Below are 25,369 nucleotides of genomic sequence, written 5' to 3' on the forward strand. Positions count from 1 at the left end.
ACTTTAGACATGACACCTGAGACCTGAGTCCAGGGACCTGAGATCTGAGACATGAGACCTGAGACCTGAAGAATGAGACCAAAGACATGGAACATAAGACCTGAGACCTGAGACCTGAGACTAGAAACCTAAGACATAAAACACGAGACCTGAGACCTGAGACATGGAACATGAGACCTGAGACATGAAACTTGAGACATGAGGCATGAGACATGAGACATGAGACATGAGACATGAGACATGAGACATGAGACATGAGACATGAGACATGAGACATGAGACATGAGACATGAGACATGATACATGAGACATGAGATATGAGACCTGAGACAAGAGACATGAAACATTAGAAATTAGACATTAGACCTGAGACCAGACACATGAGACATTAGACATGAGACCTGAGGCATGGGACAAGAGCCATGAAAGGTTAGACCTGAGATATAAGACTTTTGACCTGTGACAAGCTACTAGTGTTAGTACCGCGAAAAATTAGTTTAGCTCCGATTTCATTATGCAACCCCTCTAGTGAAAGGGATAAACTTGTAGGTGGCGGAAAACAGTGTTCATCGCCTACAAGTGAAGTCCTTTCACTTAACCGGTCTAAAGTTGAAATCGGAGTTTATCTAATTTCCACCGGTACTAACACTAGTTGCTTGTACTAGCAAACTCGCGACACTATTTTTCGTCACATAAGTCAAACCCTTCCACTTAAACGATTGAAAGTTAATATCGGAGCGAAACTGATTTCTCGTGGTTCTAACACTATTATCTTGTACTAGCGAAGTCGCGACACTATTTTTCGTTACCTACACGTCAAACCCTTTCACTAGATGGGTCGCAAGTTGAAATCGGAGCTAAACTAATTTTTCGCGGTACTAACACTAGTAGCTTGTACAAGCGAAGTCGCGACTCTAGTTTTCGTCACCTACAAGTCTTATCCTTTCACTTGACCGGTCAAAAGTTGAAACGTTCACCGTGGTGGAATTGGCTAACGCGCCGTTGTACCGAAGCGGAGATTGCAGGTTCAAGTCCTGTCGGTGAGCCGTTGTATCTTTTTCGAAATTTTCATGATATTTACGGCTTATGTTCTTTCGTTCTTTGATAGTTCATGTTTCTCTAATTTCTTTCATCACATATGAAAATGTTGAAATCGGAGCTAAACTAATTTCTCGCGGTACTAACACTAGTAGCTTTTACTAGCGAAATCGCGACCCTATTTTTCGTCACCTATAAGTCAAACCCTTCCACTTGACCGGTCGAAAGTTGAAATCGCAGTTAAACTGATTTCTCGCGGTACTAACACTAGTAGCTTGTACTAGCGATCTCGCGAGACTATTTTTCATCACCTACAATTCAAACCCTTTCACTAGAGGGGTCGCATGTTGAAATTTTAGCTAAACTAATTTCTCGCGGTACTAACACTAGTAGCTTGTTTCCGGTCTCAGGTCCAAAGTCTTATGTCTCAAATCTCAGGTCTCATGTTTCATGGCTCTTGTCTCGTGCCTCAGGTCTCATGTCCTGAGGTCTCAAGTCTAATATCCCTTGTCTCAGGTTCCAGGTCTCAGGTCTTAGTTCTCAGGTCTCAGGTCTCATGTCTAATTTTTAATGTTTCATGTCTCTTGTCTCAGGTCTCTAGTCTCAGGTCTCAGGTCTCAGGTCTCAGGTCTCAGGTCTCAGGTCTCATGTATCATGTTCTTAGTCTCAGAGCTAAGATTTTCCCAACTTTAAAAAAGATTCTAAGTGTTTTCCTTTGAAAAGGACTTATATTTTCTCCAAAAACCGTGTTAACCCTTCGTTTCATAAAGTTACAAATATGCAACAATTAATTAAAACTGTTCTAAACTTCACATTTAGCTAAAAAGTAATTTTTTTTTTCGATGGGAATAATATTTATAATTTCAAGATCACGTTCAATTAAAAAAAAAAAATTTTTAGTGTTTATAGGAACCAAAAAAACCCACTTGAATCTGAAAAATATGGAATGTGGAAAAAGCCTAATTTTTCAAATTTTTGGCCTAGTGTAATTTATATTGAGATTTTTTTTTTCGACTCAAAAAAAATATTTTCGTATTCCCACTAAAGTAATTTACATAATAAACAAAATTTGAGATTTTTTTTTTGTTTTTTCTCTGATATAATGGGTTTTCAATAACTGTTGCAAATATGCAACACCATGCAACGGTAGTACCCTAGGTAGTTATATGGATTCCATAGTGTGTTTTCGAAACTTGTATCGTTAAACAGTGTATTTGTTTCTCGATGACAATGTTTTCGTTATAAATGATTTATTATCATGTTCAGGCCGTATTAAGAGGGGGGGGGATGAGAAAAATTGCCCCCCCCCCCTGAATAAAGAGGGCCCCCGAGGTGAAAAAAATAAAAGTTATGCTCTAACCCGTTATCAAAACTAGAAAAATATTATAAAAAGTTCAAAATTTATCAAACTTTAAACTAGGACGGGTCCGAATAATTAACTTATTTAGGATTTGTAATTCAGCGCATGTAAAACACATTATTTTGATTTTTTTTCCGCGGCCCATTGGTATAACAAATACATATTTTGAATAAAAAAAAATGTCGGATGCCTTCACAACTTGCAAAATAAGCATACACCAATTTTCAAAAGTTCTATATTATTCAACGTGATTCAAACTCAAGTACGGGGCTTTATCCAGAGAGTTTAAAAATCTAAAAACAAACAACGAATACGCTTTTTTATTTTTCCACTTGAAAATTCAGTACTATCTGCCAACATTCGATAACCGAGGTTTGAAGTATTGTTTTGCTTTTTTTTTCTTAGAGATGAAGGAATGATTTGATTGAAAGTTACAATGCTCATTATTTTTTACTAAAGTATGAGCCGTTTCTTATTATCAATCGACGAAAAATGCTCTTTATTTATACTTTTTAACCTTTTCCTGGAAGCTCTGGAAGTTGATTTTAAATTGAAACTTTTTGTTCTCGAATTTAGTTTTATTTTTATTTCTTTCTTATTCTTAAACTGATTTCAAGTTTGAATTCTAATTTTAGAATCATGTTCCAAATTCTAATGCTCATTCCGAAGAAATCTTTATTGTTCTTTTAATTTTGCCAACAAATGATATTTAATAGTTTAATGTAATTTGTAATTGGATCATTCCTTCAAAACTAAATTGAGACTTTGCTCTTCAATATCAAGTTTGTTTATTTAAACTGGCATATAGTTATGGTATGATTTAAGATTAACAATCTTTATCAGAACCAATTTAAATACGTTTTCGGAATTGATTTGTGTTGATTTGTTCAAGGTTATGTTCAGAAAAGTTGTATAGGTAAGAAGCTTTCCATTTTGCCGCCGGTCGTGGCCTAGAGGATAGCGTTCCAGCCATCTAAGCCAGAGTCCATGAGATCGAATCCCGATCACGACACATATAGTGCTCTTTCCGTGGTCTGGTGGTAAGATGCTGTATGTATGTTGTATGTTGATAATCCACCATGGGTGCACGGATTCACCGCAGTTTGACCAAAGTATGGATACATGTAATTATTAAATATCTCCCAACTCCATACCCGGCACCATGGCTTCGTGTGATCTGTTATGAAGTGAATGTATAACGTGTAAATGAAGGTTTATATTTGGACGAACAATTCAAACAGGTGCACAAGCAGTTCAAAATGTATAACATGTTTAATATTATACATTTACTACAGGTATTCCGGCATCCGTGTATATACCTGGCCAGCTGACACGTGATTGAAAGTTCTAATGTAAATAATCGAAACCAATATCAAGTTATATGATATCAATAAAGAACAATCTCACCATCTCATTCATTAATTCCTTCGTTTTCTGTATGCGTTCACTGCAATGGGCATCCTTTCGAACATGAAGCAAACAGATTAATGCGTAAGCCAATCCGCATTTCTTCTTCAGCACACTTTTTGACTCTGGATTTGCCTCTTGATATTTTGCGTAAAGGTTTAAACAGACATTCATACACTCCCCCAAACGCGATATCACTGCATTTACCAGGGCGATTTCATGGCGCTGCTTCTTCTTCTTATGTTTTTTTTTCCACAAAATAGGCTCTTCGCACCACACGACATACAAATTTAGCTAGCCGGCGAACGCGATTAACACACAAAATCACAACCGAAATTATCGACACCTCAATCTTTCTGCCTGATAATCCTTTGTTCCATCTAACAACCTATTTTTTTTTTAATCATACGCAACCTCCAAAATCATTTTCCGGTGATGCCAAACTGGAATTGATAGCCCCCTTTTATCACTTCTCGATATTCGTTTAGTGATTTTTCTTCAAAACACTTTTTAGAACCATCAAAATGCATTAACCCGATCAACACTCTGAACCGCAACGCTTTATAGATCATGGAGGCGTGCGCCTCGTATTTTCAAAAAAAAATGTAAGTGGAAAACTTATCGTTTTGCCCGCTCTAAAAATCACACAAATCGAATAGCGACAAAATAATCTGATCGCAGCAAGCCAGGCAATTCACATGCATCTCTATGGCAACCACACGAAAGTGGGGATTTTTCCACACCACACCGTAGCTGACGCATCCTCTGCCGAAGGTGAGCTTTGTCTCAAACTTTTTGATAATGATATTGATTTAAGTCCTCTTTAAACAAAATTACTGGATCATTCATTTCATATGCATTGCCAACAGAAATCAACTTTTCATTAAAATCCTCCTTCAACGACCTTCACTGCTCTTCAAAACCGTTTGAATTCCGAAACTACACGAATTAACACCAGCACAATTTCGGACGCATTTGAAAGATTTTTTTTTGTGTTTCCAGGATTTATTTAACTTTTCCATTGAAACTATTTCATCAAAGAGGTTGTAAAAGCACAGCACTATTTCAAAACCAAACATACCATTGTTAAACTTCGAAAAACTCATGCGAATAATCCGTACACATCCCAAACTGCACAGCACCAAGAAACTGCAACCGCCACCGACGAGAGCTAAACTCGAACTGTAGTCTGGTGGTAAGATGCTAGCCATAAAATCCTTGAAAGATGTACGCCTTAGAGTTAAGTAAATTAGATCTCTTCAAAGAAACATGAAGTTTCACTGAGATCCTATATGTGTGTGTTCGTTTTTTTAGCACCTTCAAGCAAACGTAAGAAATAATTTCCTCAGTAGGTGGTATATTATCGCATAACTACTCCTAGCTAACTTCTCGAGAGTCTTTGAAGTCTAGTGGATAAGCTGGTGCGAGTCTGGTTCCGATGTGCCAGGCTGGGTTCGATTCCCGGTATCGGCGAGACAACTTTTGGGTTCGAATCCCATAAGAAGCCGAAAGGTAAGATATGTTTCCTCTTATAACTGATTATATGAATGTTTAACCAGCTGCCAGCTGGCCAGGTATATGCACGGATGCCGGAGGAATACATCTAAGTAACCTGATTGACTCGTTCTTCAAAAATATACCTACATACGAAGCCATGGGGTCGGTCCCAGAATGCATGAGAGCACATGCTTAGGCAGAAACTGCGGTGAATCCGTGCACCCATGGTGGAAAACCAACATACATAACTACTCCCAGATAAATTCTTAACTTTCCGGTGTGCAGAAATCTAGATTTGCGAAGTTCCTGTGCGAAAACTATGATTAGTGCAAAAGAAATTAGGAATAAGCATTTATTTCCAGTTGTCGAGTGTGAAGAAAAAAAAGGTGTAACCGTTTCATGTTGTTGCAAATATGCAACAATTAATATTTTTGCTAAATAACCGAAATATGTGAAAATAATATTTTTTCCTTATTTTTCCCTTCATGTATTCATCATTGCGCACTATTGAGAATTTTTTCGAGAAAAAATAAAAAACCATGAAATGAAGGGTTAATTTCCGAAAACCGTGTTATAAAGCCGTGTAAAAAAAACCACGTAAAAAAACCGTGTAAAACACTTGGTGTACATGGTTCTTTACTATGGGTGCACGGACTCACCGCATTTTCATCAAAGATTGCATTTTTTTGAAAAAGTATTTTGACAAAACTTAACTATACTAAACTCAAAATGCGGTGAATCCTTGCACCCATAGTGAAGAACCATATTTATAACAAAAATTTTCTTTCTAATCAATAAATGCCGTTATTCTTTACCTTTAGCATACAAAAAAGTTGATTTTGGATGAATGGCAGTGAAACCGTGCACCTATGGTAAATTGCTCTGCTTCTAGAAAAAAAGAAGAGAAATTAGAATGCGCACACAGGAGTATCTCACACAAAAACCTGGCAAAAACTCAAAATTTAAATTTCATTGGTTACTTTTATGTAAATGTTAATTTGATTCTTGAATAAATTTAGCACCATGTACCGACCATTTTTTTGACATTTGATTTTTTTATAAGCTGTAGCAGCTGTCGAAAGTTTAGTATTTTTAGAATTTTTCTACAAATCGTTGAATTAGCGCGACTAAGTAAAATCTATGAATGAAACTTTCTTAAGGGACTAAAAATGAAAATTTGAAATGGAGAACTTCAATGGAGGGATGTTAAATAATTTTGAGTTTAATAGATAAAATCGATGATTACAGATAGATACAGTGTATAGGGGAGGATGGGGAAACTTTATCCCCTTTTTTTCAAAATATCTTTTTGAAATAATTTAGCAACTCGCCGCCTTTTGCCCTTTCTGACAGCGTGTAACTTCAAGTAAATACTTCAAAAATAAGAACGATATATGAACTCGAAGATGAGCAAGAAATATTTTCGCGAGACTAAAAAAATGTGATATTTTGAAAGTTACAGGACACTTGATCCTTTACTAAAGGAGACTTGATTCCCTATTCAGGGTATCCTGACCCTAGGCAAAAATCAAATAAAATCCTAAGATAAAAGGTCCTATGACTATCTTTTGCCATATAAGTTCTCATTCCACAGTTTGAGAGTATCAGACAAAGAGAATTATAAAAGTTTGTCTTCTACCCTATATTCATTGCATACCTTAAGGCGCAATTTTCTAGTTTTTAGATTAAAACAGTATTTTTAGCATTTTAACAGATAATTACTCGATAAACATTTATTATCGGTCAAATATTAGTAATTTCATGATAACCAATGATCACGATCCATTTAGATGAAAAATACATCTTTTTGGACTCTATGGATCAATTATACCCATAACATACATTTTAGAAAACTTTTTCTCCAAAAAAATTTGAGAGTTTACTATTGCTTTGAAAATATGGAATGATGAAGTTCATTTTATAATTTTTCGATTGACACATTGGAATAAATATTTTGTATTAACTTTCTCTTGTGAGAAACATTTTAAAGTGATGAAAAAAGATCTTCAAACCACATTTTGTAAAAATTTTAGAACAAAGTTCAAGAACTCGTAAATTTTTTTTTTAAATTTGTTAAAATAACAGCATTGTTATTTTGTTCTGTTTGGCTCATTTTTCTAGAACATTTGATATTTGTAAGATATTCCTGTTTCGAGATATAGCGAAGGAATCAAGTATCCCAAGGGATCAAATATCCTCATTCTCCCCTACTGCTTTGAAAATTCTTTAATTTATTTTTTGGTTTAAAACGTTATTTTTTTTACAAATTAGTGTTTTTGTTTATGTTTCCATCAAGTCCTGGAAAAATGTTTGATATCATTTGAAAATTGATAACTTCAAAAATCGTGTGCAAAAGAAAAAAAATCGTGCAAATTCGCGCAAATTAGAAATTTATGAATTTGAAGGTAAAAATATTGACTGTTTTTTTTCAATAAAAAAGTCACCTAGGGCTTCGTTTATTTCAAACTATCTGACCCGGTGTGCTTTGCTACACCTTTCAAAATTAAATGATATTTTCAAAAATTATTCAAATATTTATTTTTTTATTGGCATTATTTTAAATCAAATTATAACATAATTTATAAGCAACCGCTAGAAAATGAGAGTTGCAGCTGAAGTTTCAAGTTGCAACACAAAGATAACTTAAACAAATATTCTAAAGCTTGCTCTATAAATTTGTGTTAAAGATCTGATAATTTGAATCTGTCTAGAAGGTCTCAAATGAATCGTACGCAATCAATCTAACTAATAAAATATGAATGTTTTTTCTTGATATGTTCTGGATTTATGCTGAAAAACTGATAAGAGAGCCCTCTGTCCTTACCTTCACCCCCTGCTGAATGGAGGTCGGGATTTTAATAATCATACCCATTTTTTTCGTTCCCAAAAATCCTCTTATATCAAATAAAGTACCATTGGTTGATAAGTTTTTAAGCTTTACAAAAAAAATTATATGGACCCTCCTCCTTTCTTCTCCTTTCTACACTGTAAAGCGTAAGGGTCTATAACAATCGTAGAAACATATCTCGTAACCAAGTACCTTTCCATGCCATATTTGTTTCCTTTTGTTGGCTTCGTTAGCATAAATTAAGAACTTATGCTAACACTATTGTATTGGGCTCACCTCCCTCCTCCTATGTACCTACTCACTGAAAGGAGGATGGTGTGTCAGATAATCATAGAATCATACCAAAATGATTTTCCATGTTAAGTTTTGTCCATTTCTCGGATTTTGTAAACAAAAGTTAAATGTAAGCCTCCTCTTCCCATCCTATATTCCCAATTCTTTCATCCTACAGCAAGAAAGGAATTGTTTCACATAGAAAAAGTATTTTTCGTACTCAAAAACTCTTTCATGCCAAATTTGGTTTCATTTGCTCGATAAATTCTCGAGTTATGCAAAAAAAATCATATGGAAGCTCCCCTTTCCCTATTTATATCGTTCCGCTGAAAAAAGTGGGGCTTCAATTTATGATGGAAACATTTCTCTTATCCAAATACCCTCATATGCCAAATATGGTTCAATTCGCTCGATCAACTCTCCAGTTATACTGAAAATTGTAAGGGATACCTTTCCTCCCCCTTTTCATCCACCTCTTTGAAGAAGTGAGGGATACCAAATATTCATAGAAGCATTTCTCGTACCCAAATATCGTTCCATGCCAAATATGGTTCCATTTGCTGTTGATGTTTTTGAGTTATGCTGTAAAAATTGTATGAAACTCCCCTCTCTCTTTCCTTTCTCCCCAAGGAAGAAGGAAGGGGTCTCAATCCATCATTAGAACATGTCACGTTCCCAAATACCCGCCATGCCAAATTTGGTTCCATTTGCTTAATTAGTTTTTGAGTTGTGTAAAAAATTATAAAAGAGCCCCCCCCCCCCTTTATATCCCCTCACTGGAAAGAGGGAGAGGTCTAAAATAATCATAGATATATTTTACGTATCCAAATACCATCCCATACCAAATTTGGTTCCATTTGCTTTACTATTTTTTGAATTATGTAAAAAAATATGAAAGAGGCCCCCTCCCCCTTTCCACTGGAAAGATGGAGGGGTCTCAAATAATCATTGAAATATTTTTCATATCCAAATACCTTCCCATGCCAAATTTGGTTCCGATATCTTGATTAGTTTTCGAGTTATATGAAAAAATGTAAGGTAGCCCCCCTCCCCCTTCCTATCACCCCACTGAGAGGAGGGAGGGGTACCTTATATTCATAGAAATATTCCTCGTTCCCAAATACCACCCCATGCCAAATTTGATACCATTTGCTTGATTGGCTCTCGAGTTATGCGAAAAATTGTCTTTGGTTTGGGAGGCCCCTCCCCCTCTTTATGAGAGAGGGAGGGGTCTCAAACCATAATAGGAACCTTCCCCTGCCTCCAATACCCCCACCTGCCAAGTTTCACGCGAATCGGTCCAGTAGTTTCCGAGTCTATAGGGAACAGACAGACAGACAGACAGACAGACAGACAGACAGACAGAAATTCATTTTTATATATATAGATTAAAGCTCAATAAAATTTATGTTCTTTTTCGAAAAATTTCAACTGTTATTTCACTTTTATAAACAAATTAAAAAAGTCTAGATTTTTTTTTTGGTTTTAGATCTTTTTAAACCTGGATTATCTATCGTGTCATATACATGTTCTTTTCTAAATGAAAATTATGAAAATTTTGAAAACGGTAAAAAATATATTAAAAGATCTGTTTAACGTTTGATTAGTCAAGACAAACTCTTTTATTGACTTCAAAACTAAAACATATTTTTTAACAACTTTTTCTTCTACGTACTCTTGTGTGGAGTGGTTGAATTCAAAAAATTATATTCGTCAAGTTATATCGTGTGACGAATTACTTTGAAAATAAAATGAAAACTTTTTTTTCGTGTTAATTGATTTTCGGCATATCGGTGAAAGTGTATATTCTTGGAAAAAGAATATCAGAAATGAAAATTGATAAAGATTTATAGAAAGTTAGGAGAAAATTTTCTCCAAACTCTTAACCATGAATTTTGAATCAATAATTTTCATTTAAAGTTCTGTTTAATTCATGTCAATCATTTATTGAAATTCTTTATCATTATGTTTAGTTTATATTATAATACTGGTATTTCCAACCTTATATTTATCCGAAAAGATGGTAGTTGAATCAACAACAAAGAAATTGGAGAACGGTTGCCATTGACCGAGTGAATTTTAGGAATTCTGTTTAAGTCCTGCAACAGATAACTGTGAAAACAACTGTGAAAAATTATGAATCAAAATTGTAAAATTCATATGTTAATTTATTTTTCCTTAAAAGTTTTTCAATTGGTTAATGTTGCATTTCGAATACCTATCATATGTATTTAATTAGTAAGCAAATCAGATTGAGGACTGAACGAGAACCCAGACCAGAATCATTCACTACAAAGTTTGTATACAAAACTTTCTTCAGCATTTTTAAAGTATTACTTTTTTGGTACTGTTTATTTCCGTGTATATCAAGTGACATTTAAACTGATTTAAATATTTTCGTTTCCCAACATCTCATTTAAAAATATTTTGTATTCTAAAGCAAGCTGAGAACAATTTCACTCTATATGTGCAGCCATTCCGTGCACCCATGTTGAAATATCATTTAAAATATTATGTTTCATAGCTTATGTCTTCAAATATGAATAAATGAATACAAAACTTGTATCTATTTTACTCATACTAGTTAAGTAAAGAACAAATTTATAACCTAATATTACTCAAATTACTCGAAATGTATGTATTAAATTTAGCATAACTTTACCAAATTCGAAGAAATTTCGCCAAATTTTGACAGAAAGTTTGATTATAGTTGAGCAACAAAACAGAACAAAAAAATGAGAGTCAAGTGCTTGAAGCGCCGCTCAACGGTTAATCCGTTAACTTTTTCCACAAATTTTAATGATTTCGCATCGAAAATCAATAATATTTTTAAGGATGACTCACGTTGTTTATAAATTTGGCATTTTTTTAAGTTTCTTTGATGAATAAATTACACTTTTTAAATGAAATTTCACACCAAGAGAGTTTATATTTTTCTTTAATTTTCATACATTTGTTCGATAATATTCCTTAAGTTTTTCATAAATCACGCAATTTGAGTTCATTCAATTAGCACGATGATCCAAAAAAATCACAACAGTGCGAAAATAATTTATTCCCACAGCGCGCCTGAATAAACAAACTAACGAACAAAATCTCGTGCCAGTCTTAATTGATTCGAACAAGATTTCAGGTTGTGGATTCTCCGTTGGGAGCCAAAGAATTCAGTGAAAGAGCAAAAAATAACAAACTACAACAAACACTCAATGGCCCCAAAATTGAACCATTGAACCACCACACGAAAAGTCACCATTCGCGAAAATCAACCGCGGGATACTGGCACAGTAGGAGCTTCTTGGCTTCTCCCCCTTTTTTGGCACTCTTTCATCCCCCCTTACCCGCAGACAGACATTTGATTCTATCGCCCTGTCAATGACCAGATGTCTTCCGAATTAAACCTGGGAGGGAGGTCCGGTCGAACTTTTGCTCCAACAAAAATTGATTTATTTACTTTAAATTTACCAACTCGCCAATCTTCATAAATTTGCATTGATTACTGGGAACGTGGGGAGCCCATCATGATGGGTAGTGTTTACTCAGTCGAGCATTTTGGCGACCAATCTCAGCCGATTGGGACTAATTAAAGAGGCGCAGCGCTCATGATGGATGGCTCAATTTGGAACGGAGTCAGGTACCCGGTTTGTATGAGCTGAACGATATCAGAGAATTGATGAGAAAATTTACTTGGCTCAATTATGATTCAACTGCATTCAAGTGAAGGGAAACCGATATGATGGTAATGGACCGATGCCAATTTCGAACTGCATCGCCCGACCAAGAAAAGGGAGATCAATAAATCATTTCTCAAATCACATTCGCTTGATGACCTATTGAATGAAGTTCCTTGGAAAGGAAACCCCATAGAAACTGTAACCTACCGTCAGCGACGAACGATGGCGTCTCAGATCTGCATGATAGCGAAATGTGGACGTGCCCTGTCATCGACTTTGCTGCTATTGTCGCCTGCGGTTTCTCTTTGAATTGAAACGGGGAGCCGCGAAAGCCAAAACCGCGAGTTGATACGTATTCGCAATAGTTAGTATACGTTGTGATACGCATTCAACCGCGATTGCCCTAGGCTGCATCAGCGGGACGTACGGTTTGGTGCACTTATCAACACATTCAATCATATGCCGAATGGGTGGCGTGAGCTTTGCTATTTGATACCGGATGAGTCATTTAAGCTATTTCTAATTAATTAAACTTACACAGTTAGAAAAATCCACGTAACATTACATGCAAGAGCATGGGTAGAAAGGAATCGGGTATTTACATGTATCAATACTGCTCATTAAAAGTAAATTTTCATTAGCATTCATTTCTGAAAGTTTACATTTGATATCGTTTTCGACAGGGAATGTGTTACTTAATACTGTGGTACTGAAAAACAAACTGGTTTTGTGCAGAAGTTTTATTTCACGTTAATCAAACTCACTTGAACACTGAAACCGAAAACTTCGAAGTGTCGAATGATTAGGTTTAATTTTCGATATCTTATTTTATCATCCGATTGTCCGGATGATGGGAACGAAGGCTGGGATGATGATTTCTCATTTAACTCCATCGCATCATCTATAATCGATTTCCTACAAAGAAAAGTCATAAGATTAGAAATATTGTATTATTCAAAAATACTGAATTCTTACCTCTAATTGTCTGAAGCGCCATGAGATCGAACCATATATTGATGAAATTCATCGCAAGAGAGGCAACCCAGGGGAACTTAGACCCGGGGACCAAAAGAAAAGAGCCAAGGATCCGTCTTTTCAGCAAGATCCTGTGGCGAAAAAGAGGGAAGAAGGCTCTTCAGGGAATGCAGGTGAGCCTAAATGCGCGCATACTGGGTGGCAGACGGTATCGCGCAAAAAGAGGAGGCTCAGGGAGCGGAGACGAAAAAAGTCAAACCCCGACCCAATGACGCAAACGTCACGTCAGGGAGAGAGGTGAGACGATTGTCGTCAAGGCACCCGAAGGGCACGTACGCAGATGTCCTGAACGAGGTCACAACAGAGGAGGAATTGTGGGTGGCACTGGTCGAGCAGAGTAACATCCGCTCCAAGATACTAAGTACCCCTACGCCATAAAGTCCACCTGGAGCCTCTGGTCATAATTCCCATCCGGACCTGCATCGAAGGCTGTACCCGAGATGGGAGACCAAGTCCGCGCTCAAGCGCTCTTCGACTTACTCAATTTCAAGTCGAAACTCCAGCATATATACCCTGCCTCTTGCTACGATTCATGATTAAGGACCTCTCCTCTGACGACTTGAGGTCCGGCCTTTACTCGTAACTCGAGGCTCGCTTGGTTTGCACGACTACCGTGCGCTCCGCTTCTGTTCGAGACCACTGCAAGAGACCTATGACCTCTCCTCTAACGATTCGAGATCTTGGCTCCGCTTGGTTTGGCTAGAGGCCCTCTCCTCTTTGCCCGTCCGTGTACCAAATTGAGAGCAGCTTATCCTGGACATGCGCCTCCACGACGGTAACGTTGGAGGTATCCTACACAACGTTTTCGACGTATCTAGCAGCTCGGCATACGCAGAAGGTAGAGTTTTATCTTTGTATGCTTTACTGCTAGGATCGGACGCACACTGCTCGAATGCCCTCCGCCGAAAGGGCATTCTCCTCCGACCGTGGTTCGGTCTTCCTCCTTCCTTTGGCTAGCAACTTTAGGGCTGACAACCCTAGGCTCTTTACCCACCGTGTGCCGAGAGAGAGTAGCTTCTCATAGACTCGCGCCTGTCACAGCACGCGTACGAGTCTACAACGCTTGCGACTCCGATGAATCCCGACGGTGATTTCATCCTACACCGACTCGAGTGGCTCTTCCGACGGCGACTTGAGACCACTCTACCCGAGAGTATTCCGCGAAGTGAATTTTCTTCCCCCTATGAGTTCGACTGCGGAGAAGGTCCTGACTTATCCCCAAAGCCTCCTTCGCAGAGGGCGCGTTCGACTCGGGTACTCCGCGATGGTTACGTAGGAGATATCCTACAAACAGACTCGCGACGTACCAGGCATACGCAGAAGGTAGAATCTTATCTTTGTATGTTTTGCTGCCAGGATCGGACGCACACTACTCAGATGCTCCCCTACGAAGGAGTCACCCTACACCGGTCGAGGACTGGTGCTAGTTCCAAATCCTCTGCAGGGCAGTCATGATCCGGGTGAACCCAACGGTGACCACGCGTTTAGTATTGACATCCTCCGCACGATGTTGTCGGCTGTCGTGTCTGGTCCGCAGGTGGCAAGCATGTTAGCGCGTACCCCTTCGAACCTCGGGCAGTTGAACACTACGTGTTCTGGTGTTTCAATTGTGTCACCGCAGGTTGAGTAGAATGGAGAGGACACGTGTCCAAACCATGCAGAAATCCACCTTTCCATGTCTCCGATCCATCCAAAGTCCGACGTTAGCGATCAAGCGATGGGTCCACCGGCCACGTTCCGAGCTGTCTCACTGGTGCTGTCAGTTGGACATCGAGGCCTTTTTGGCATGTTTCCGCACATCGGGCATGTGCTTATGCTCGCAGCAGAAGATATCTTCATCTAGCAAGACCGAGATGGGCATGACCTTCGCCACAACATTAGAAGCTACCGAGGACATCAGCCGGTGCACAATGCAAAGCTTTTGCAGGTTACACTGCTTGCTCAAGGTTGCCGCTCCGTACCACAAAAAGGACGAGGTCACACTCGCGAGGACCTTTCTTCTGCTGCAGCGGAACGCCGAGTTATACGGCATGGCCCGTGATAGGGCTGCTGTCGCCATTGCCGCTCTTTTACAGGCGTAGTCGACGTGGGCCGTATAGATCAACCGGTCATCCATCATCACCCTCAGGTACTTGATCACACGGACTCGATTGCGCACGGTCCAGCTGCAATCGTCCTTGATTGTGCTGAAATCAGGTTGGTAAACAGCACCATCTCGGTCTTGTGGTGAGCCAGCTAGACCTCTCCGGTTGATGGGCCCGATGAAAGGAGAACCACGTCATCGGCGAATCCCACAAGTCTCACTCCCGCGGGGAGACACAGTCTCAGCAGTTCGTCGTAGACAATGTTCCACAATCCCGGGCCAAGTATCGATCCTTGTGGAACCCCTGCCGAGACTCTCACTGTTTCCAGTCCCTCGCTGGTCATATACTGTAGTTGGCGGTCATGGAAGTAACACTCCACCATCCTACAGATATATGCCGGAATCCTCATATGAATGAGTGACGACGCATTCGCTGCCCCTCTGACACTGTTGAAGTCGTTCTTCACCTCAAGGCTGACCTCTGAGTAAAACCGGTCTTCTCCTCTTCTTCAGCCTGGCTTCGTCCACCTCTTCGATGACACGTCGAATGGTATCCACCGTACTGCACTTTCAATGAAGAGCTGGATCCTGCTCTGGACCACATTCTCTAGCACCTTTCCAGCAGTATCCAGGAGACATATCGGGCGATATGCTGATGGGTCACCTGATGGCTTGCCCGGTTTTGGCAGGAGCACCAATCGCTGCCCCTTCCACACGTCTGGGAAGACCCTCTCATCCACGTACTGATGCAGTAATGACCGGAACATTTCAAGATGTTCCATGAGCGCGGTCTTCACTGCTACATAAGGGATGCCATCCGGACCCAGAGCTTTGTTCAACTGGAGGGATATCGCGCAGTTCAGATGAACTGCTCGTTGACGATTTCTCGCACTTTGTTTGGACACGATTCCTGTGGTTCACCTCCACCCCGCGTCTTGGTGATGACAATCCTGTAAGCGTCGTCCCAGGGGTTGTCTTTGTAGTCCTTGCATAGTTGTCTGAATGGTGCCTTATTCTCGTCTTGATTGCCCTGCAGAGGGCAGACCTCGCAATTGCTTAAGACACTCTTCGCTCCACTTTCACTGACGGGGACCTCGCTCTCTACGTATGTCACCGAGCCCGAGTGAGTACCCTCGTCAGGTTTGCCGCGGACAAGTTTTCCAAGTTCCGCTCCCAATTTGACACTTCGAATTGTGTTGCCTTCCAGAGGCGTGCTCCTGTTGTCGTACCTCTTCTACTTGCCCGTGTGCTTGTTTCCCCACGATAATGAATCACAAAGTGATCGCTATCGGTGAATGCATCGCTTACTCTCCAGTCGTTCGTCGAGCCCGGACTACTGAATGTGACGTCAATGATGGACTCGCTCCCATTCCTGTGATAGGTCCTTGTATCGCCTACATTCCCCAAGTATACGTTCAGCCTTTCCAGGGCTTCCAGTAAAATCTGGCCCTGGGGTTTGTAAGGTGACTACTATATTCTACGACCTACGCGTTGAAGTCTCCGCCTATGGCAACGGGGCTGCTGCCAGTGAGACTTTCAACGTTTTTGTTCATCATGACGCCGAACTCCATGGATGCAGAGGCAGAGACCACCTCGGAGGGGCGTAGCAGCTACATACGAAGATTTCGTTGACCTTGGCTATCACGAAGCCTTCCTCTCCAGCAGAAACCACCGCTTGTATAGGGTATCTTCCTGTAACCCATATCGCGGCCAGTTTGGCTTTATCGGTTACCCAATTACTGCCATCCGAGGTCCTGCGATACGGGTCTGCCACTAACGCCACGTCCAGCTTTTCTTCAAATGCCATCTGCCGCTACAGCTGGTGTGCTGAGTGGCAGTGGTTGAGGTTGAGCTGAACCGCTTCTATCCCCGCGAAAGTGCAGCCGTCGCCTTTTGAAAGGTGGGGCACCTAGGGTTGCCAGCCCTGTGTCCTCCATCACAGTGGAGACATTTTGCATCTTTGGTACAACTAGCCACCTGATGGCCGGCTTCACCGCACCACCAACACAAGCCACTCCTATTAGTGCCCTTGTAGGCGAATGATTTGTGCCCGTACTCGATACAAGGGAAACACCTTTCCGTTTGCTGGGGGATGGCTATCTGGCAGGTAGACCACCCCAGCTTTAGCCGCCCACATTTGAGTGCTGCGTTTGTTGCCGCAACTGGAAGTATCACAAACGCCACATGTGTCTCGGATTTGAGAGGCCTTCCCGCATCCCGACCTAAATCTGTTTCGATCTTACACAGATCCTTGACCTAAACATCTGTGGCTATCTCGTGCAGGTTTTCATCCCTGACGGTAACCGTGGTGCTCATGGCTCGGATTTCCCAGCCTCATTTATTGCGGATTCTCGTGACATCCCCTCCAAGACACACCAGCCTATCGCTCGTCCTCATCTGGAAAAGGACATCGGCGTAGATACTTTCCTGTGCCTTCACCACCAACCCCTCCCCCTCGTCCCTGACCCGGTTGGGTTTGGGCTTGGACTTGGGTTTAGCTTTGGCCTTTGTGGCCTTTTTCCTTTTGCGCTCAACCGTCTGCCACTCCCGGTTGGCGCTTCGGGAACTTGGCCTTTTCCTTCGACCACTTTTTCGCCTGGATCCTGCCGGACCTTCTGGTGGACGTTTTTTCAGGGCTCCTGGTCTCCCAGCTCTCCTGGAGACCCTCTCTTTTTCTTGCCGTTTCCAGCAAACTTCTCTTAGCCATCCGTCTGCACGCAATCGCTGACCTTCTTCGGTCGAATTGTATTCGCCCACAGAGGGGTGACCACGTCTTCACGTGCATTCTTCCGGCACTCCGGTGCTGTGAGCAGGCTCACAACCGCTCGGTTTTCCTTAACGAACATCGCCATCACGTTGGCGAATTTCTCCCGGACCCCCTTGGGGATGTTAGACGTCTTTCTAACACAATCAACAAGGTCCTGCATGCCCACCATAGCCACCGCTAGTTCAGCAGGAGTTTCAATGTCCTGAAGCTCCTGGGAGCATAGGAATTCCTCGACTGCCTGCTGGACATGAGAAAAGGGGTCTCCGCTCGCTCCACTGTCTACAGGCGTCCTCACCGACTTAGAGATTTGCCTAACCGGGGTGCGCCTTAGCCCGCTCTTGACGAACGGATAAGGACAGTCGTCCTTCTCCGCCTCATTCGCTTCCATCCGCATTCTAACTTTTGTTAAATTTCTGTAAATATGATAAGAGATTTTTTTTGGTTGAAAAATTTATATTATAGGATCTTCAAAACTGTTCCTGATGAAAATTTTTTCGAGAAAACTCGTACTTTCGTGGAAAAATGGAGTGCTTACTATGCTCGGGCGATCTTTTTGCCCGTATCTCCCCTACCTTTAAAGAATGTAAAGTTTTTCATAATTATATTTACAAATCGAACTATTTTTCTTGAAGAACACAAACCTTATGGTATTTTGACTTTGAAATCGATTCCTGAAGCTATTAAAAAATTTTTAACAACCGGAAGGAGACATTAAAGTAACTCCAAAATGAAATAATTTGTTGAAACCGATAAAAAGTATACATATAAGAGGTATCATTGGCGTGCAGTGAACCTCAAAAATACCCAAACTTGAGAACTCATCCGTCAAAATCTGATACTGCAATAAAATGGTAACCAAAATAAAAAAGAATCATTGCAGGTACGAGAATCAAATCCATACCTGCAGTTGCACTGTAATAATCATCTCATGATGCTAACCGCTCGACCACCGAAGAGTTGTTGGAAGAGGTAGCTACATCAATGTATATGCGAGACTTTCTACAAATGAAGCAGGAAAAAAAGTTATTACCCAACAAAACAGTTCTCCGCGTTGAACTCACCCCCTTAACCTAAATTTGCCACGATGGAGGTAATAGAATCTGATTTGCCTACAACAAAACCCCCAAAAACAGTTCATTAGAAGGACAAGCTTGGCGTATTGACAAGCAGTGATTTGTTCACAAACCTGAGTAGTGAATATCGAACTCAGGTTTGGGAGGTGGGAGTTCTCAACTTTGAGTATTTACGATTTTCAGTGCGGAAAAACCTCATTTCGCAGATCATGTAGTGTTAATCGCAAAAGTGTTAATCGCGAAAGTGGCCTTTGTGGGTAACAAAAAATTAGCGTGTATACTGTTCCTTGAAATGCTTAAGATTTCTACTTTTTTGCATTGCTGAACAACTTTGTGGAAGACCATAACTTCGTACCATATTAGGCAAAAAAGTTAGAAGCTGTTTTACAAAGCGAATGTCTTTTGTCATTGAAAAACAATAATGTCAATTGACATCACTGCTGGTGCCTCGCCAAATTTTGCATGAAAAGTTTTCATGCAATATTTCGCTAGGTACCCAGCACTGATGTTGATTGAATTTATTGATTTTGAATGCCAAAAGACATGTCTCCATTCAACGTTTAATAATTTTTGTCTAATTAGATACGAAGTTACAGTCTTCGACAAAGTTGTTCAAAGGAAAATTTTCTTTTCAATAATTCATAAATCAGCCCAAAACCCGTTGGCAGGTCTTTTCCACAGAAGAAACAATAATCATGTTGATTTTTTAGCACAAAATATTAAATTTTTTCTTACCGTCAACTGGGGCAACATGCAACACTTTTCAACTTCAATGGCTTCTAAAATCTTAATGCTTACAGATAATCAAACCTTTCTTCAACAAAAGTTTTAAGGTTGATGGGACACCAAACTGACGTAGTCAGAAAAAATATTGGTTTTACCAGTTATTTTTAAATTTACAAAAACATGCGATTTTCGCCCTACTAAGAAAAAGGGGTAAGTTACAACAAACTCTGTAATTAATGGAAAATCAAGTGAAAACATTTGAAATTTTATAGTTTTTGATATACTTGTGATGTCAAAACTCATAAAACACCAATTGCAGTAATTTTTGGTTTTATTCGAATTAAATTTTACATTTTTTCTGTCAAAAATGTTTTTAAGAAAAAAGTGTTGATCTGTTGCATGCATTTAGGGGTAAAAAATACTACCAAATATTCTATTATCTTGAATCAAGTAAATAAATCTTAAAATGGTTGAAATTTTAATGTTAACAAACGCATTATGCAAAACAGCATATGGAAACGCAATTACTCAAATCAGGATACCGAAGGACAATTTTTTCTAATATGATCGTTTCATCTAGTTGAATTTTAATATTATATATTATCTGCACTGAATAAACCCAAACCATTAAAAGGGTCAGAATCTTCAAAACATTATTGTGAAATATTATAATTTTGCATTCTCTAGAAAATTATCGAAAAGCCATCAGCTTAAGTTAGCTACATTTTTTTTTATCACGACTCCTGTCCGTGACCCAAGAAAAGTTCATCAGCAGTTTTTCCGGGTTCTCCTGTTTTGAAAATCTCATCTCCCCAAAGCGAAAATCCAACGCTTATAAACTTCAACAAATCCCCAGCGCATTGCGGACGGAAGCTGTCGACCTGCCCGGTCCAAATTCCCTCTAGGCCTCCCCGAAAATAATAGAACTGATGACGAAATCGCCAAACTTTCCCCATCATTGAACAGGAAAACCTATCGGGAGAGCCGGGGATCGATATCTAGGTTATAGCGAATGTATGGTAGAATTTCTCCTTACCCCGCTTCAGCCGATATTCTCAAAATGTTAGCAGATAGGTTTGGTTTTCAGCAGTGCTGTAGCTAGGACCTATGGGGCATTTGAGGGGAACCAGAAGGAAGGGAGTAGCCAATCCTCCGCATTCCGATGGCGTCGATTGCGTCAATGCAGGAAAGTTTGTTGAACGTTCTACTCTTCGGTTCAGCATTCGAAGCTTTGGAAACTCATTTTCGATGCTAGCTTAAATTATTTGCCTGGACTGTGTTTGGAGGAGAGCTCATTCGACGGCAGGATAAAGCTGGAGCAAATAATCTATAGACTATCTAACTTGTTGTTGTGGCAAAATTTCACCAAACCTATCAATGGAAATGGTTGGTGGAGGTGGGAGTGAGAATTTCTATTACTTGTCTGCCCCTGTTGTGGCTAGGAGGATGGAAGTTTGTATTTAGCATTGCGAAATGAACTTTTCCAACTGCGGGATAATTCCGGGAAAACCACATAATTGTACTCATTTGTTGGCGCAGGTTGTCTGCAGTTGTCCATCATTGCGAAAGTTTACGGTGATGACAGAAAGTTGTGGATAATTTAAAAAGGGATTTCCAATGAATGTCGATAATTTAAATTCATTTTTAAAAAAGTGAAAACGTTTTCAGAAATTGTTCCGGTACAGTTTGAGTATGTTTCAATATTATTAAAAAACATTTTTGTATAATTTCATATCTAATCAAAAATCATGAGGTTTTTTCACGAAGAGAAATGTCAACCATATTAACCGTTAGTTATATTTTTAAAATAGTTTATCGGCCTTACCGATGAAAGTGATGTATTTTTCAGTAAGAACATTTTAAGATTATGATTTTTTGCTTCTAAATATAATTCTTTTAGGCTAGAAGTTCTAGCTTATTTTCACCATCTTTCATTTCTTTTTACTTTTTACCCTCTTGTCTTCACTTGCTGCCAGCCAAGGTTCTCGTCAACTGTGCGGATTTCAGCGGCTAGACTACGCCGCCACGAGCTTCTGGGCCTGCCTCTTCATCGATGCTCATCTGGATTCCAGTCAAGCGCCTCTCTGCAAATCTCGTTTTCATCTCTTCGCAGCGTGTGCCCAATCCATCTCCACTTATGTACGTTAACGAATCTCGATCTTCAGCGCCTTTTAATTACACCGGCGAAGAAGTTCCACGATTGAGATCCAATTTCCAGGCCATCAAGCGCGGATGATGTTCCGCAAACAGCGATTCACAACAACTTGCAGTTTTCGCGTCGTCACCGCATATGTGCACCAAGTTTCACACCCGTACAACAATAGGGATTTGGCGTTTGAGTTGAAGATCCAGATCTTAGTTCGAAGCACTCCACTTACTCAACCTGTTGTCCAGCTACCACGAAATCGGAACGATTTTCTATGTTAATTTCCATCGACTTGGTCTTTCCGACATTGACTTTGAGACCTGCTGCCTTGGAGATTTCGGTGAGGTCGTCGAGTTTGCTCTGCATGTCTTCTTGTGTTTGGGCGAACAAAACAATATCGTCTACCAGGTCAAGGTCGTTCAGTTGCTCCATCGTCGAAGCATTCCACGGCAATCCTCGGTTTGGTCTACAGTCGATCGATCCAGTTAAGATCTCATCCATTACTATGAGAAAAAAGCTGCGGTCATAAAATACATCCTTGTCTCATTCCAGCAGTAACCGGGATTGGTTCGGACAATACACAGTCGTGCAAGAATTGGCACGAAAATGCCTCGTACTGTGCTTCGATGAGATGGACTAGTTTCTCTGGGACCCCTCGTCGTCTTAGAGCAGCCCAGATGTTTTCGTGGTTCAGTCGGTCAATTGCCTTTTCGAAATCAACTAAAACCAGCAGAAGAGAGTCCTGGAATTCGTTGATTTGTTCCAGTATTATTCGTAGCGTTGTGATGTGGTCCACACATGATCGTCCGGATCGGAATCCAGCTTGTTGCCGTCGGAGTGTAGCGTCGATTTTCTCCTGGATCCTGTTCAGGATCACTTTGCAGAGTACTTTGAGAGTTGTACAGATCAAAGTAATGCCACGCCAGTTACCGCACTCGGTCAGGTCTTCTTTTCTTCGGAACCTTTACAAGGATACCCTGGCCTTGCATCCAGTCGGCCGGGAATGTTGCAGTATCCTAAATGTCAGCTAAAAGACGGTACATCTTTTGTGTTGACAAGGCAGAGTCGGCTTTGAGTATTTCAGCAGGAATGCAATCGATTCCAGACGCTTTGTTGGATTTCATGGCTTGATTACCGCTTCTATTTCAGCCAGTGAGAGCGCTTCCGAATTGACGCCATTAATGCGACTTACTGTTGGAGCCCCGAGCTGCGGGTTCTGTTGGCCATCGCTATTTGTGACTCGGAAAAGTTATTCAAAATGCTCAGTCCATCGCTTGAGCTGAACAGATCTGTCAGCAGTTGACCTGCTCGGTCTTTCAGCGGCATTCTTGCATTAGTCCTTGCACCACTAAGGCGACGAGTAATATCATACTGTAATCGGATATCTCCAATGGCGGCATCTCTTTCTTCCTTTTCGGCTAAGGAGTTTGCCGAGGCTCTCTTGTCTCGTCTACAAGCTCGTTTAACTGCCTTTTCCAGCTCCGCATATCGTAAGCGGGCGGCTGCTTTGGCTGACCCGGTACATGCCTGCTCAATTCCGACTTTCGCCTTTCTCCAATCATCGATCATCCTCCAGGTCTCATCCGACATCCATTCACTTCATCTTCCACAAACTTTACCTAGAGTACCATGGCTCGTCGTGATAAAGGCATTCTTGATTCCACGCCACTGTTCTTCGACTGTTCCGTCTGTCGGTAGTTCCGAGGCTCGGGATGCAAGCTGTTCAACGTACGGCCCTTTTCACCTCTGGATTCTTCAAACGGCAGACGTCGTATCGACATCCGATTTTCTCCTCTCGCCGCTGGACACGCGCGACTCTCAGTCGTATCTCACCAAGATCGAGGTAATGGTCAGATGCAATGGCTGCGCTTTGTTTGTTGCGGACATCAAGAAGGCTCCTTCTCCATTTTCGACAGATGCAGATGGGGTCAATTTGATTTTCTGTTCGGCCATCTCGGGATACCCAAGTGACATTATGTGCTGGTCGATGAGGGAAGAGCGATCCACCAATCACCATGTTGTTGTTTACATAAAACTCTACAAGCAGCTCTCCGTTTTCGCTCATCTGTCCTAGACCATGGCGCCCCATGATGCGTTCAAGGTCCTGATTGTCGGAGCCAATCTTTGCGTTGAAGTCGCCCAAATGGATTTGAATGTCACCCTTCGGAATTCTCTCAACCACGCTGTTCAGTTGACTGTTAAACTGCTCTTTCTCCTGCAAGTCGGCAACGTCAGTTGGCGCATAACACTGGACCATTGTAAAGTTTCTAACCCGTGTTCTGAATCTGGCTACGATTGTTCTTCTAAGGGGGAAATAAATAAAGTTTGAAGTTTTTAATGGTACTTCCGATAAATTAATCAAAAATTTCAATTATTCAAAAGCAAATAACAAACTGTGTAAGACTAACCTTATGTTTTCTAGATTTTTTTTAAATATAGTACTCGTTCGTTAATCAGATACTTTTTCATCGGACACGTTCATTAGTTTGAGGTTTTTGGAAGCTGAGATCAAATTGGACTCTAAAATATGATATTTTGATGATTTATTTTTTTTAATCATCCTATTTACTAAATATTTTACTAATCAATCGTTTCCTCAAGTTTTAATATTTCTATATTCACTTCTCAATCGATTCTTGGGGCTCGGCTCTGTTATCATATAGTAATGATGTTTTCAAACATTTTTTTATCAAAAGTAACTAATTTTTATTCAATTTACCTCACCACCTTACGTGCATGATAGTATTTCTGCGAAGTCTCAAACTGACGCTATTCACACCGATTTATCTGCGACATTCGACAAAATCAACCACGATATTACCATTAAGAAGCTCAAACGCCTGGGTTTCTGTGAAACTCTTCTTGGTTGGTTCTGGAACTACCTATCTGGACGTAAAAAAACAGCTCGCTCCGGAGACTCTTTCTCCAGACAAGTATTCTGCTTCATCTGTTGTTCCTCAAGGAAGCCAATTAGGACCGTTCAACTTCTTAATCTACTTCAACGATTTTACAACATCAACAGTCTAGACGATATTGGTTTTCTACTAAATAAATTTGACCGCTGGTGTGACATAAACTGGCTACCATTAAATGTTCCTACATGTATGTGCATTAGACCGAGTTGATTTGGGTTCGTTTTTGAACTTCTCAAACCCTGGGGTCTTAAAAGCTTTGTTTATGTTAAAAACTCATCCATGATTTTTGCAGAATTTGCAAGTAGTGTAAACGGGGTGTAAAGGGGTATGTCTTTTGCCGTTCAAAAACAAGAAAATCAACTGTCACTGTTGAGTGTCTTGAGAGGTATTGCAAGACAACTTTTCATATAATACTTCGCTAAACACCCAGCAGTGATATCGATTGAGTTTGTTGTTTTTCAATGCCTGAAGACATATCCCTGTTTAACAGCTATTAACTTTTTTGCCTTATAAGATCCGAAGTAACGGTG

The sequence above is a fragment of the Uranotaenia lowii genome, chromosome 2 (genome assembly GCF_029784155.1).
Source record: "Uranotaenia lowii strain MFRU-FL chromosome 2, ASM2978415v1, whole genome shotgun sequence".
NCBI classification, from domain to species: Eukaryota; Metazoa; Arthropoda; class Insecta; order Diptera; family Culicidae; genus Uranotaenia; species Uranotaenia lowii.